Source organism: Girardinichthys multiradiatus, chromosome 5 (assembly GCF_021462225.1).
Source record: "Girardinichthys multiradiatus isolate DD_20200921_A chromosome 5, DD_fGirMul_XY1, whole genome shotgun sequence".
In the NCBI taxonomy this organism is placed as follows: domain Eukaryota; kingdom Metazoa; phylum Chordata; class Actinopteri; order Cyprinodontiformes; family Goodeidae; genus Girardinichthys; species Girardinichthys multiradiatus.
Window position 1 is genome coordinate 13,858,491 of NC_061798.1, and position 14,907 is coordinate 13,873,397.

General features: G+C 39.7%; 1 long non-coding RNA gene across 1 annotated transcript; it reads left to right on the forward strand.

Annotated features, from left to right (window-relative positions):
• The first annotated feature begins 633 nt into the window (after positions 1-633).
• LOC124869180 lies at positions 634-1,231 on the forward strand. The gene is made up of 2 exons (XR_007038512.1): positions 634-1,056; positions 1,151-1,231. It is a non-coding gene; the product is annotated as an uncharacterized LOC124869180 (long non-coding RNA).
• The last annotated feature ends 13,676 nt before the right edge of the window (positions 1,232-14,907 follow it).

Consider the following 14,907-nt stretch of genomic DNA (forward strand, 5'->3'; position numbering starts at 1 on the left):
CAATGATTTGCAAATCCTGTTCAACCTTTATGCAATTGAATACACTACGAAGACAAGATAATTAGTGTTCAAACTGATAAACTTCATTATTTTTTGCAAATATTCACAAATTTTTAAGTTAATGCTTGCAACAACACCTGTCTGGAATATTACACAGGTGAACAGGGTATAAAACTGTTGGGTAACTGAAGTTGTACATCAAACAAGAATGGGAAAGAATTCCACCTACAAAGCTTCAACAGTTAGTGCCTCAATTCCCAAACACTTATTGAGTGTTGTTAAAAGGAAAGGTGATGTAAAACATTGGTAAACATGCCCCCAGTTTTTTTGAAACATGTCACAAGCATTAAATTCAAAATGAGTGAATATTTGCAAGAAAGCAATAAAAAAATTTCAGTTTGGACATTAAATATCTTGTCTTTGTAGTGTTTTCAATAGCATATTGTCATATCCACTGTGGTTTGTGTACTGCTGTGTGCAGGCTGCATGCAGGCTGTGTTTGTGTGCTGTGTTCTCTCTGTGCAGGGTGTGACAGGCAGGTCTGCACAGGTGTTGCTCATCTGAGAGCAATCAGCAGGGCTACTTATGGAGTGGAAACCCAGAAGTAGGCGTCAACTCGTTTTCTCACTTGGCGTGGTAACAGCTAGACCTTTGCTTCTCTGCAGTCCTGCTTCCAAGCAGTTTTTCTGATCTCCTTGTTTTTCTTCCCCTGGCTTGCAGATCACCCCTCGCTGAAGGAAGTCGTGGAACCTTTCTGTTCTCTGTTTTCAGTCATGTCATGTTCAGAGGAGTTTGGGAACTCCCTCCTTAACACCTCAGCCCTGAGCCTCCTCTCTGCTCCCAACTCCAAGCCCAGCTTCTCAGGAGCCACCTGAGAACCACCCGTCAACCTGCCTGTCCACTCTCCAACGTAAAAACTCTCCAACCATAATGGAGTTTCCTGGAAGAGAAGAAGCAAAGCACTTCATCCTCCGAAAACTGTTCACAGCCTGTCAGTCTCAAGCCACCGTGGAGAAGGACTTATTTCCTCCCAGTCTTGCCAAGAACCCAACCCCTGTAAGTCAGCATCCAATGAACACATTCATTATCATCACATTCATTTCTCCGTTTCCACCCAGAGTGTTTCCCAGCTTCTGTCTTTCTCCTTCAGAGAGACCCTGCGTATGTCCACCAGCTCCAGCCGTGGTTCCAGTCCAACCATTATCCGTGTTTCTAAATAAACTGTTAAAACACTGTCTTTGTCCTCGTGGTTGTGTATCTCAGAGTTGAAGAAAACCCCATTATGACACATATAAGCTGATAGGGATTTATAAATCATTGTATTCAGTGTAATGTTCCAACTTCTTTGGAATTGAGGTTGTACTTGATGCAGGGATTTTACATGAACAATTTAATTCGAGTAAAAATCAAGTTTTGCTTTTATTTTTATAATTTTTTATTTCTCTATGGTCATATTTATGTATGTTGTTCTGATATTATTTCATTTAAAGATTTCTGTAATAGATCACAAATAAATATGGGAAATGCTAATCTCTTTTATAATTATATTTTAATGATAAACCCAGATGCTTTTAGTGTACAGACAAAAAGCACAGCTGGAAGAGAAAAATTAATGTGCTGTAAATTTTTTCAACAAGTCAAAGAAATTTGGGTGACTTCATAGAGAAATGGTAATAATGATGAAAAATAACAATGCTCGATGCATTTGATATACAGTGGTTGGACAATGAAACTGAAACACCTGGTTTTAGACCACAATCATTTATTAGTATGGTGTAGGGCCTCCTTTTGCGGCCAATACAGCGTCAATACGTCTTGGGAATGACATATACAAGTCCTGCACAGTGGTCAGAGGATAGTGGCCCGGTCACTACGTGATACTGGTGGAGGAAAAGGTTTCCTGACTCGCTCCTCCAAAACACCCGAGAGTGTCTCAATAATATTTAGATCTGGTGACTGTGCAGGCCATGGGAGATGTTCAACTTCACTTTCATGTTCATCAAACCAATCTTTCACCAGTCTTGCTGTGTGTATTGGTGCATTGTCATCCTGATACACGGCACCGCCTTCAGGATACAATGTTTGAACCATTGGATGCACATGGTCCTCAAGAATGGTTCGGTAGTCCTTGGCAGTGACGCGTCCATCTAGCACAAGTATTGGGCCAAGGGAATGCCATGATATGGCAGCCCAAACCATCACTGATCCACCCCCATGCTTCACTCTGGGCATGTAACAGTCTGGGTGGTACGCTTCTTTGGGGCTTCTCCACACCGTAACTCTCCCGGATGTGGGGAAAACAGTAAAGGTGGACTCATCAGAGAACAATACATGTTTCACATTGTCCACAGCCCTAGATTTGCGCTCCTTGCACAATTTTTAACATTGGCATGTGTGACCAAAAGTTCGGCTATAACCGTGTATATTGACCCTGTGGAGCTCCCGACGGACAGTTCTGGTGGAAACTGGAGAGTTGAGGTGCACATTTAATTCTGCCGTGATTTGGGCGGGCATGGTTTTATGTTTTTTGGATACAATCCGGGTTAGCACCTGAACATCCCTTTCAGACAGCTTCCTCTTGCATCCACAGTTAATCCTGTTGGATGTGGTTTGTCCTTCTTGGTGGTATGCTGACATTACCCTGGATACCGTGGCTCTTGATACATCACAAAGACTTGCTGTCTTGGTCACAGATGTGCCAGCAAGACGTGCACCAACAATTTGTCCTCTTTTGAACTCTGATATATCACCCATAATGTTGTGTGCATTTCAACATTTTGAGCAAAACTGTGCTCTTACCCTGCTAATTGAACCTTCACACTCTGCTCTTACTGGTGCAATGTACAATCAATGAAGACTGGCTACCAGGCTGGTCCAATTTAGCCATGAAACCTCCCACACTAAAATGACAGGTGTTTCAGTTTCATTGTCCAACCCCTGTATAATGGAATCGTCTTGATCAAAGCACATTGATGCTAAAATGACGCAGTCAAACTCCAGACGTAAATTAAAACACTTTGTCAATGCATGAGAATTGCTGTTATCAGATACTTTTCACAAAGAATGGGTAATTATTGTCTGTAGATGTGTCTGAATATTCTTGCCATGCACTTCTTAAAAATTATCAAAACAATCACAATGTGATGCAGATGTAAATACTTCAAAATGAAAATATCATTGTCAAACATCTTTGGACTAAAATGAAATAAAATAAATTGGTAAATCGTTTGTATATAATAAAACTAAATTGTCTTTCTTGTATGTTTACAGAATGACTGTAACCTGAACAGAGCAGCTTTGCTCTGCCTACCTACAACTGTGCTGCCTGTTTCAATGCAGCTGTGTAGCATAAAAAATCCATAACTAAGGTTGAGCATACAGATGCCTCTGTACCTGCTGAGCCCCTTAACAGGGAGGGATGTGTACGGGTGTGACTTTGTTGTAAACAAGATGAGACAGACTTAGGGAGGAAAAGAGTGATGGGGAAAGTACACTTGTCAACCAGAACTCCTGTAGAGCGATGTGGCAGATTGGGTGGATGTGTGCATCCACTTTTGTGTCCATGGTTATGAGGGTTTATACAAAAATGCATTCATGTATGTCATTAGGACTGTACTCGGGTATCACAGCTACAGTATGTAAAAAAAAAAAGAATCAACAAAGAAGCGTAGAAAGATGTTGGGAGAGCAAGCAGTGCATCTGTCATACTAATGCTTTTGATGCACGTGTTGGTGTTCGTGCCGTGAAATGTCAGGTGCAAGATCATAGAAAAGAGAAATTGAGGACAGCAGAAGGATGGATGAGGAAAAAAAGGGAGGAGCAAGAGAAGAAAGCTGGCAGGGCAAAGAGGTCGACAGGAAGGGTAGAGAGAGTGGCAGAGGGAGTGCAGCAAGACAGAGAGCTCCTTCGCAAGAACTGTAGGGAAATAGGAGAGAGTGAGGACCTGAGAGGAAGGAGTGCAGGAGAGAAGGTTAGAGGGGAGAGAGTGTGCATCTGTCACCTTCTGCTCCAACAGGCCAAGAACGCCCAGGAAGAAGAGGAGTGGAGAAAGAGGAGAAAAAGTCTTTAAACTAGCCTTTTTGATTATTTGAGGCCTACTCTTAGGAAGTGTGTTCCTGGCTCCCTGTAGCTCAGACAATAGACTTTAAAATACTTCTGTTAGTCTATAAATCACTGAATGGCTTAGCACCAAAATACATTACAGACTTGTTGTCAGTGTATCAACCATCCAGACCTCTCAGGTCTTCTGGCTCAAATCTACTCTGCATACCCAGAACCAGAACCACACATGGAGAAGCAGTTTTTAGTTCTTATGCTCCACTAATCTGGAATAAACTCCCAGAAAACTGTAAAAGCACCGAAACCCTAAGTTGCTTTAAATCAAGATTAAAAACTTATTTGTTTAGAGTTGCCTTTGACTGCCATCTAAACATTATTGGTTACCTTTTCAGTCCAACTTTCCTTTCATTTTCTTATCCATCATTCTATTCTATTCTATTCTCTTTATTTTATTTTATTTTTATTTATTTATTTATTTTTTATTACCTCTGTTGTTTGATTTTCTGTATCATTGTAATGTTTTTCCGTATGCAAAGCGCCTTGAGTTCCTTGTTGCTGAAAAGCGCTATATAAATAAATTTGACTTGACTTGACTTATCAATTTCAGCAATGTTTGGAAAGTTGGCTTCTTGGCAGACTGTAACACATTTTATTTAGCAGAGATGTATTTGAAACATGCATATTTGTCTATATAAATGTTTATTTTATTCCACTAAAAAAAGGAAAGATAGGCCTCTGAAGCAAGTAAGCACCTGAGGAGAGAAGGTGACACAGCAGAAAAAAGAAATGGCACCAGTAGCATTGGGAGCCACATAGGCAGTTTTCCTAACCCTATTGAGATTAACATTGTCCTAGAAACATATGAGTGTGTGTGTCTGTGTGTGTGTGAGAGATGAAGCATTAAAAAGCAAGGGACCTAACCACTGCATGTCTTGCAAGGCCTTCTCTTTGTAAAGTCCACCGAGATTGTTAGTGAAACAGAAATGACCCAGAAAGACAGAACAAGCAGCTGCACTGCCATCAGAATATTAAGGGAGCCACTGGGTTCATTTTAATCTCTGCTGAGGTTAACGCTGTTTGCAGTAGTCATTTAAACATTCATTACAATAAAAAGAACAGAAAGGAAATATAAGATTAGTTATAAGCAGCATTCTGTGGAGCTTGACTGAATGCCGAGAAAGCGATTCAGCCATTTTATTTGTTTGTCACACCAGAGACACATCTGGACATCAGCCCTCAGGGACTGCAGTTTCAGACCCCTGATCTTAACCATTCTATCCTTGCTTTGGTTGTATGTTTAGGGTTATTGTCCTGTAACCCTAAATATTGACCCTAAGCTACAGGTGTGATTTAAGAAATGCAGCCCCACAGAATGATGCTGCCAACACCATATTTTAGGGTGAGGCCACTTGGCTACATCTCTGATTACTACTCTCATTGCCTGGCCTGTCACTTCAGCTGGACAGCCATATTTTGGTAGGTTTGCAGTTGGAACATATACTTTTTGTTTTTAGATGGTGGATTGAATACTGTTCTGTAAGATGTTCAAAGCTTGGGATAATGTTTTATAGCCTCTATAACCCTAAACACTGCTGTAACATTCTCCACTGATTTGACTGCTGTGTTTTCTAGTTTTCATGATGCTGTTCGCTCACTAATGTTCTCTAATAAACCTTTGAGGCTTCACATAAAAGCTGTATTTAAACAGATTGTGTACTAATTCAGTGACTTCCAGAGGCAAGTGGTTGCACTGCATTTTATTTAGGAATATGAGAGTAAAGAGGGCAGAATTCAAATGCAGTTTCAAGACATGTGAATACCTGCAAGGTGGTGTCTTTCCTGCACTTGTAGATGTGCCTTTGGGATTGCTAAACTGTTCCTGAAGATAGTGGCGGAGTGGAAGATACTCTTCACAAGGTCCCAACACCTTTGTAGATGGCACCATGCAAAAACCATGCAAACATTCTGTCGCTTAAAGATGCCTTTTCACCTATAGCCAGTAATCACTACAACACCTCAACATGTCCGTATCTCACTTACAGCTAGTTAACCTAAATTAGAGCTTCATTGTAGCATATTTCTTTTAACACCTAAGGTAATGCTAGACTTACTTACAGATATTCACTTTTTCTTAAAGGGTCATGTGTTAGTTCTCATTTAATCTGTGCTGCAGAACATCTTCGGACTCAACTAGAAGCAAAATAATTAGCTCTGATTTGATATATTTCCCCTCATTTAATCTGTAAGTGTTCCCCCTCAGCATTTTATTTCAAATGTTTCTTTCATAAAGTGGAATCTGGTTCAAGCCTATGGTTATGTAATCTTATGTAAGGCGGATACCCATACCATCTGTGTTCAAACGTACAGAATCTGTTGTCACGAGAATTTTAAAGAATCATTTCTTTCGAATGTGTACGTAATCTGTTGGGAATTATTAAATGACAGAGGAATGTATGCTACAGTAAAGAAGCTAAAATGAAAGGAAGTGAATGTGATCTGACTGATGTTCATCCTCAATGCTTGAGCAGCCTCATCAGTGTGCTGACAACTGCATTCCCATATGGATTTATCTCTTGCTGGGAAAAACAGGCAAAGCATAAATGAAACATACATTTAGAGCTGTGTGTGTAGAGTTTATGTTAGGAGCAACATTTCATCCTGCCTTTGCAATTTAGTGCAGCTCTCTGTTCTGGATTAATTTCTTCTAGCAATACTTTTGTCTAATGAGGGATGCCACGTGATGCAAGGAAGAGCAATGTATTGGTGTCTGTCTCAGTGGAATACGGTTGAACCAATCAATATGCCAATTTCTTAATTGATGACTGAGGCACATATTCACATCCGGCAGTTTTAACAGCTACTCTTGTCAAGAGGTTTGAGCCGTGCTGAAAACAGCAGTTCAGCTGTGATGTAAGTTTACTAATTTACTGAATCAGGAAAATACATTTACTAAAGTACCTTTGGCATCTGTACATCACACTGACATGAGTATTGATTTAGTTATGGCATATGGAGGTCAGCAATAATTCCCAACACTGCTAGAGCCCACCTCTTTGCACCTCCTGCTTTGCAGTGCAATCCTATCCACCAAAATGCTTACAAGCATCCAATACCCACTGACACAAAACTAGGTGAAAAAAAGGAAAAAACTAAAATCAATATAATGGTTAATTGGAAGTGTGTGTGTGCACATGAGAGAGCATGACATTCTTCACAGTGTGAATATGATTCCTTGACGGTTTTAGCTTCCTAGTAACAAATGCTTTGTAATGAGGGCCGATGTTAAATTTCAAGAAAGGGGCACTTGAAGGTATTTTGTGAATTACAAAATAGACCTGCTAAGTGTGTCCCAATGTTTTTATGTGCATGTACTGTATGCACATAAATGCATGCTATGTGCAGCATAGTAAGCTTAAAGTCTGTTTGCGTGTTGGAAAATAGAGGTTGCTATTCTTAGTGAGGCAGGTAGTTTTGTGGGGATCAAAACAGGAGTTTGAGTACAGGTTTAGAATGAGGAAAAGTACATCAAAACACGTTATTTAGTTTAACGACCTGTATCTGCATGCTTGTCATTTTTGCATCTAAGATTTTTAGTCCCCAGTGCAAATTAAATTGACTGGCAAAATCACCATACTAGCAGCTGTTTCCAGTAAACAAATCAAACAAGAACAACTGAGTCAGCACGAGTAATGTTAGAAGTGGTTTCTAAAAAAACCAAACACAAAATGCCACCTCTAATGACTAGTTCAGGGTTGAACCTTCATGACAACCCCTTCAGGACAAGCATCGTTAATACTTCATGGAGCAACCTTTTTGCTGTTATGATCTGCTGCAAACATAATTAATAGCCAGGCATCATGGGCAAAGGCCTCCAATGTTGGGTTTGTATCCTGCAACTGCCTTTTCACATCCCACCAGAGATTCAAGTCAGTCGACTACAATGGCCACTCTGTACATATTCTGAATCCAAGCTTCAATGAACTTTGAGAAATGACTGAGATAATTGTCCTGTTGCAATGTTCAATGAAGCATAAGGAACAACAACATCTCCCAAGATTTTCTGCTATCTGATTAAATCCAATTTACCTACACACGATGTAGGTTCCCTGTGGTAAAGCAAAGCAACCCTAGAGCCTGAATAGACCACCACCGTGCTTCACCTCTTTGGCCTATTTATATAATTAACAGCAAACTGGAACTGACTTGCTTTTGTGATAGTAGTGGTGTAGGTCTTGGAGTTCATGCATGGAGCCCTACAGTGTTTAGCATGTAATTTACTGTGGAAACTGAAAATTCTACATCTGCTGCTATCAAGTCTTCATGCAGGTCAGTTGATGATTTTTTGACCCCCTGCCTCCGCAGAGTCTGGTGGCAGCCGGTGAACTTCCTCTTCCTGCCACGTCCAGGTGGTGTGTCCACTGTTCCTTAAATGTTAAACTTGTCAACTATGCTTCCAACTGAACATTCAGGGCCTTTGCTACATTTTGTATCTTTCTCCTTATAATTATAATGGAAGAATCTGTTCCCCAAATTTTGGGAAAATTCTCTTAACATAACCATATTTATAAAAGTGCAATGAAACATCACTGGTAGTAGTTCAGGGCCTGTTTTCACAAAGAATCCTAAGACTAAAAGTAGCTCCTACTGACATCACTCTAGATGATGATGAAGATTTTTCTTAGAATTTGCCCGTCAGTAAGACAAAAGTTATTCATGACGCATCTTAGGCCTTAATAGAGCTCCTAAAGTGAGGAAATGTTGAGAGTAGTGAGGAGGACTTTTAGTGAGCATAAGAGTGTCTTAAGCAGGCAAGAAGGTGGAAAGGCCGAGAGAAAAGAGAGATGTTCTCTGAACAATGAACAACAGTGAATTAATAAAACACTACCAGCTCGATTACGCTGGGATCCACACGCTTAATAGTCTAGTAAATGAACACAAAAACATCTATAAAAATCATTCAATTATTAATATAGAGATAAGATAAACTTTGTCATCCCCCTAGGGGGAATTTCAATAATTTCAGCATCAGGACAGATTAAAGGTGCACCTCTAGTAAGGTAATATTAGGAAGGATGAATAAATAATAGAAACAATAATAAATTACCATGAAAAAAAAGTGAACAAAATTACGAACAAAATAGTACAAAATTATTTAAATATTTACAGATTGTAAAATGCTTTCAAAAAATACATTTGGAAATTTAAAAAACTTGAAAAACAAAAAACAAAAAAAACAAAAATATATATATATATAAATACAAACTCTAGTCAAGATACAGTACAATAATCTAAGCACTATATACACAAAAGGAAGATGTAAATGAGGTGAATCAGTATTTGCTGCATTGTACATGATACAAGTTAGGCTTACACTGATGTCAGCAGTCTAAGCCTAACTGGTCATTTACAACACTCCCTGTCTGTGCAGAAGTTCGCTGGTGTGCTGCAATCTCCTCTCTAGCTTCTGATTGCAGCAGGTACCAGCAGGTACCAGACCTGTCCACATTCCAGGCTGGTACTGAAAGCAGAGGGAACGGCACATTCCCTCTGCTTTCGGTCCTCTCCTACCTCAGAGTGGCTCTAAGCAAAGAAGTGAATCACTCTAGGAGTCCTTGGCAAGAAACTTTAGGCTAAGATAGGAGCTCTCTGACAGGACATTTTCAGAGAATGTTTGTGAATACATAACCAGGTATTTAAGGTGTTTTATCTCAAATATACCGGATGCAACCAATGAACAGGGCCTGTTCTAGGCATGCATATACTGTATGAGGGGGCAGGCAGACATGTGAAGTGGGGACCATCAGGCTTACACATTATGTTCCAGCATGTTTATTGTTTCCCCCCAGTTGAGCTTCTTTTGAACATGTTGCACTGGAAAAAAATTGCTTTGGGCAGGCTGTTAAAATTTGGGTTGCTTTCACAACATTTGGAATGTTTTTAGAAATTATTCATATAGTTGTCATTGGTGGCAGTAAAGTAAAAACCTACACATCTCAAAATGTTTTTTTTTCTCCCTAATATCAAAAAGAGTTCATCTAATATACACTAAGGTGCAGCATTTACTAAGCTTTGACTTGATGTTAAGAGACAGCATCATGCTGAAGGGGGAAAATACAAAAGATATCCAGAAAGCTAAAACCAGACCAGCACTACATCCCAATTAGATCTAGTACTGGTCAAAACATGCACAGACATTTCTGGGGGGCAAAAAAAGGGCAGCCATTGCCAAATTTATTTATAAAATTTTAATTAAAAAAACAGGATATATTTTTGCTTGTATAGCATCACCTTTCTTGGTACTTTGGTGTAAAATGTGTAAATGAAATAAATCATTGTTATGATGCATAGTAATGCATCATAATCAAAAGAGGCTCGCCGAATCAGGTGAGAAAACAGTGTACATTATTTTGACTGTTTTCTGACAGAGTTGAAACATTACACTAATAATAAACCATTACCAAAATCAATATAACTCACCACACTTTCATGAAGCTCAACTGAAGACCTGCCTTTCATTTCAAATCACGAACCTACTTTAGGTAGTTAAAGTTAACATTGGCTCTATTATTATGTTAATAAAATCAAACAGACAGCTAAGTAACATGTCCCTATTTATTCAACATTTTTTGTTTGCTGCTATATATCAGTCAGTCATTTTATACCGCTTATTCCATAGTGGGTCGCGGGGGAGCTGGTGCCTATCTCCAGCTGCTATATATCATTGAACATTTTATTTTGCATTCAACATATATTAGCCTGTAAAGTTAACTACCTAGCAAAATGATTCCTCAACTTTTGAAGTACAAATGCTTGCATGTTAAGAGCTCCTTGAGTTAAAATGACTTTTTCCTACAAAGACCAGAGTTTTGGCCAGGATGCTGTAATTATAAAATATCATATGTTGGAGAGTTACTAGACATTCAGGAAAATAGTTGTGGCCATGCTTTTTTTCTTTTCTTCTTCAGGCTTCAACATCAAAATAACTAAGTGAAATCAATGAAATGGTCAATTTTGTCTGTTTGTATATCTCCCTTGTCGGGGTTTTGGGTTGTGTTTTGTGTATATTGTGCTTGCAACATTGTGTTCAGTTTCCAGATGGTGCTGGAGTTCTGAGGTGCGCTGGGGGACAGGTGCGTCTTATTCTGCTGATTGCATGAGGAGTATTTAAGCAGGAGGCTGCCAGCATTTCGACGCGAGAGTGTTTGCCTACAGTGGTAACGAACTCAGTCACCTCTAGTCTAAGCTTCGTTTTCGTGCTCTAAGTAACTTTGTTTATGCTCCTTCGCAGGCTGAAACCCTGATTCTTGGATTTACCTCGCTGAACACAGACTTCAGTCTCAGACGTTCTGTGGGTTAAGACTTCCTATGTTTTTGAGGACTTCGTTTTCTGAACTACTGACTTCAACTGGATTTCGCTCTGGCGGGCAGCCTTCCTGATTCCTCCGTTTCTTGGATCAAGACATTAAGCATACCCTGTCCACCCTCCAACGTAAGCATCTGCATCTTGGATAGCTACATGGTTTTTCCAGTCTCCCTCAAACAGCACCAGAGGAAACAACAGAACAAACTCTGCTCCGTAAACCGAGACCCCGAACCCTTTAACCCATGGCGACCTGATTGCTTCTACTTAGTAAGCCGTTCACTTATTCAACTTAGTTATTTATCATTAGTTCTGCCTCATTTTAGTTCCTTGTCTCACCAGCTCTCTTACTCTTCCATACAGTTGGAGATTCACTTGTTCATGTTGCTGATTAGTTGTTGCACAATAAAACATTATTTTACTGATTTCCGTTCTCCGGAGTGTACTTCTGTACGTGGGTCAGATCTATTCCGAAAACAATGACATCTCTCTCTTCAATAAACCTCACAAACATCAGTCAACAGCTGGACAAGGCTTTGAAATCACAGATTCTATGAGTACAAAACGTGTAGGCAATGTGTTATGCAGCCATGCAAAGATGCTCATTGGAAGAAAAATGCAAGCGTTTTTCAGCATATGTCCTGCCGAAATAGACCCTGCCTTTTTTTTTTAAGAAACCTCGGTCCAGAAGCTGCGTAATGTTTTCAGCAGCGAATATGCGGTTATTGTGAGACACCGAGTACACAATTGCAACAATTGAGCTTTGCACGGACATGTTTGGCGTTTGGTTTTTTTGCCCTTATGTGTAGGAGGAGGAGAGAGAGGCAAGGCTTGTGCTTGTGTTTTTGATAATTGATTTGAGGGGGTATTGCCCCCTCTTGCCCCTGCGTAAAGCCGGCCTCGCTAATGAAATTGTTGATTGGTTGCATCAGGTGTGCGTGAGACAACACCTGATTTGCAAATGTGTTATCTCATTATCAGTTCTATTCAGATGTCTCAATTTATTAGAGACTGCATAATTCATGGAAAGTGGAATTTACACAATCCTTGTAATATTTGCCCATAACCATAACCCATATAAAGTTGCCACAAACCATGTTGGGGACACAGCAAAAGTGGATGAAGTTGATCTAGTCAGATAAAACACAAATGTAACTTTTTTTGGCCTACATGGAAATGCTTTGTGTGGAGGAACACCGCAAACTGCTTGACCATCTGCATCTTCATCATAACGTGGTGGCAGGTTCATTCTATGGGAATTCTTTACTTCAGTAGGGACAGGTAAGTTGGTCAAATGGGAAAATGACACAGTAAAATTCAAGGCAATCCTGAAAAAAACCTGTTAGAGGCTGCAAAACTGGGACAGTGGTTCCTGTTTCACAACAAAATTAATCATAAAGCTTGATCTACAGTGGAATAAATCAAAACACGTGTTTAAATGGCTCAGTCAAAGTCTGGACCTACATTCAAACTAAGCATCTGTGACAAGACGTGACAATTGTCGTTAACAAAAGTTGTTCATCCACTCTGACTTGTTGTTTGTTTTGCAAATGACAAAGGGCAAATATTTCTGTCTGTAGCGGAGCTAGGAGAGACACGCTTCAAAAAACTTCTAACTGCAATTGAAGAGGTAGGTGGTTCTAAAAGGTCAGTCAGTCATTTTCTACTGCTTATTCCATAGTGGGTCACAGGGGAGCTGGTGCCTATCTCCTGCAGTCTATGGGCAAGAGGTGGGGTACACCCTGGACAGGTTGCCAGTCCATCGCAGGGCAACACACAAACAACCATGCACACACTCATTCACACACCTAAGGGCAATTTTAGAGTGACCAATTAACCTAACTGGCATGTCTTTGGACTGTAGGAGGAAGCTGGAGTACCTGGTGAGAACCCACGCATGCATGGGGAGAACATGCAAACTCCATGCAGAAAGACCCCTGGCCAGGAATCGAACCCAGGACCTTCTTGCTGCAAGGCAACAGTGCTACCAACTGCGCCACCATGCAGCCCGGTTCTAAAAGGTAAAAAAAGTAAAAGAAAAGTTTATGTTTTGCAACTACTTTCACAAGGCACTGTATGTGGGTGTGTATACATACAGTGTGTGTGTATGGCAGAGCCAGCTGATAATATCAGTTATAGTGATCACTATAACACATTAATTCTCCCCTAAAGAGCTACATTTGCTGAAACAAATAAGGCTAGAGCATGACAGTATATAAATTAAACACAATAATGGTATATTTGCACCTTGCTGACAACATTTTACTAATTCACATTACTTATTTTATTATTAACTGTATTTCCCTTTATTGGATTGTAATGTGATTGATTTGGAGAGTATATGAATGGTTTGAATTTGACAGAGTTCAATTCTATATGATTATATGTGAGTTGTACTTCTCCTGCACAGTTGAGCAGTTGTTAGCACTATTATGTTGCAATGTTCTGGGTTCAAATCCTGGCTGAAGCCATTCTGTATGGTGTTTGCATGTTCTCACCCTGAATGCTTGGGTTCTATCTGGGTACTCAGGGTTTCTTCCACATTTCAAACAATATGCATGTTAGGTTAATTGTTCATCCTAAACTGCCCACATGGTTGTAAGTCTTGTGTGTCTCTGTGATTTCCAGCCCATTGACTGCTGGAGACAGGCATCACCCTGACTGCGCCTCTATGTGGATACCTTTTTTCAGGTAATTGACAAGTACTCTGCAAGGTTTTGTGCTCAGACCTTTAGTTGTTATTATAACTGAATTCAATGGTTAGATATCCTTTCACTTGACTTCACACATTTATGCTGCTATACAAATAGAACTTGGATTTACATAGAAATTTGTTTTTGTATCTGAGGTCCTTAGGAGATTACCATCTAGCCATATATACTGCCTTGCAGGAGGCTTTCGTTACATACAGTAAGAACCACCTACTTCAATGCATATTTGATTGGGATTGTTTCTTGTTGACCAACACAAAGTAGCAAATAACTATGACGTGGAAGGGAAAAGCTTTTAAATTTTTTTTTACAAATAACTTATAAAAAAATCTTGTAAAGGATGAAGCACATCTGCATTCACACCCCCTTCACTCTGGTACCTTTAAATAAAAAAACAGCATAACTAATTGCCTTCAAAGGTCATTTATTTAGTATTTTGTTGTCTAATCCTAGCAGAAATTCAGCTGAAGGTCTCAGAGGTTTGTTTGAGAACATTAGTAAACAAACAGCATCATGAAAAACAAGGAACACGCAAAGATAAAGGTGTAGAAGAGCTAAACAGAAGAATCTATTGAGACAATAATTATTTGCCACACGTTTGGCATTTATGTAAGAGTAGCAAGAAGAAGGCTATTGTTGAAATCTATAAGAGGTCCATGTAAAGTTTGCTCCAACATAACAAGGGGACACAGCAATCATGGGAAAAAAGGTGCCCTGATTACAGGAGATCAAAACTGAACTTCTGGACCTACACGCGAAATGTTGTGTGGTTTATAC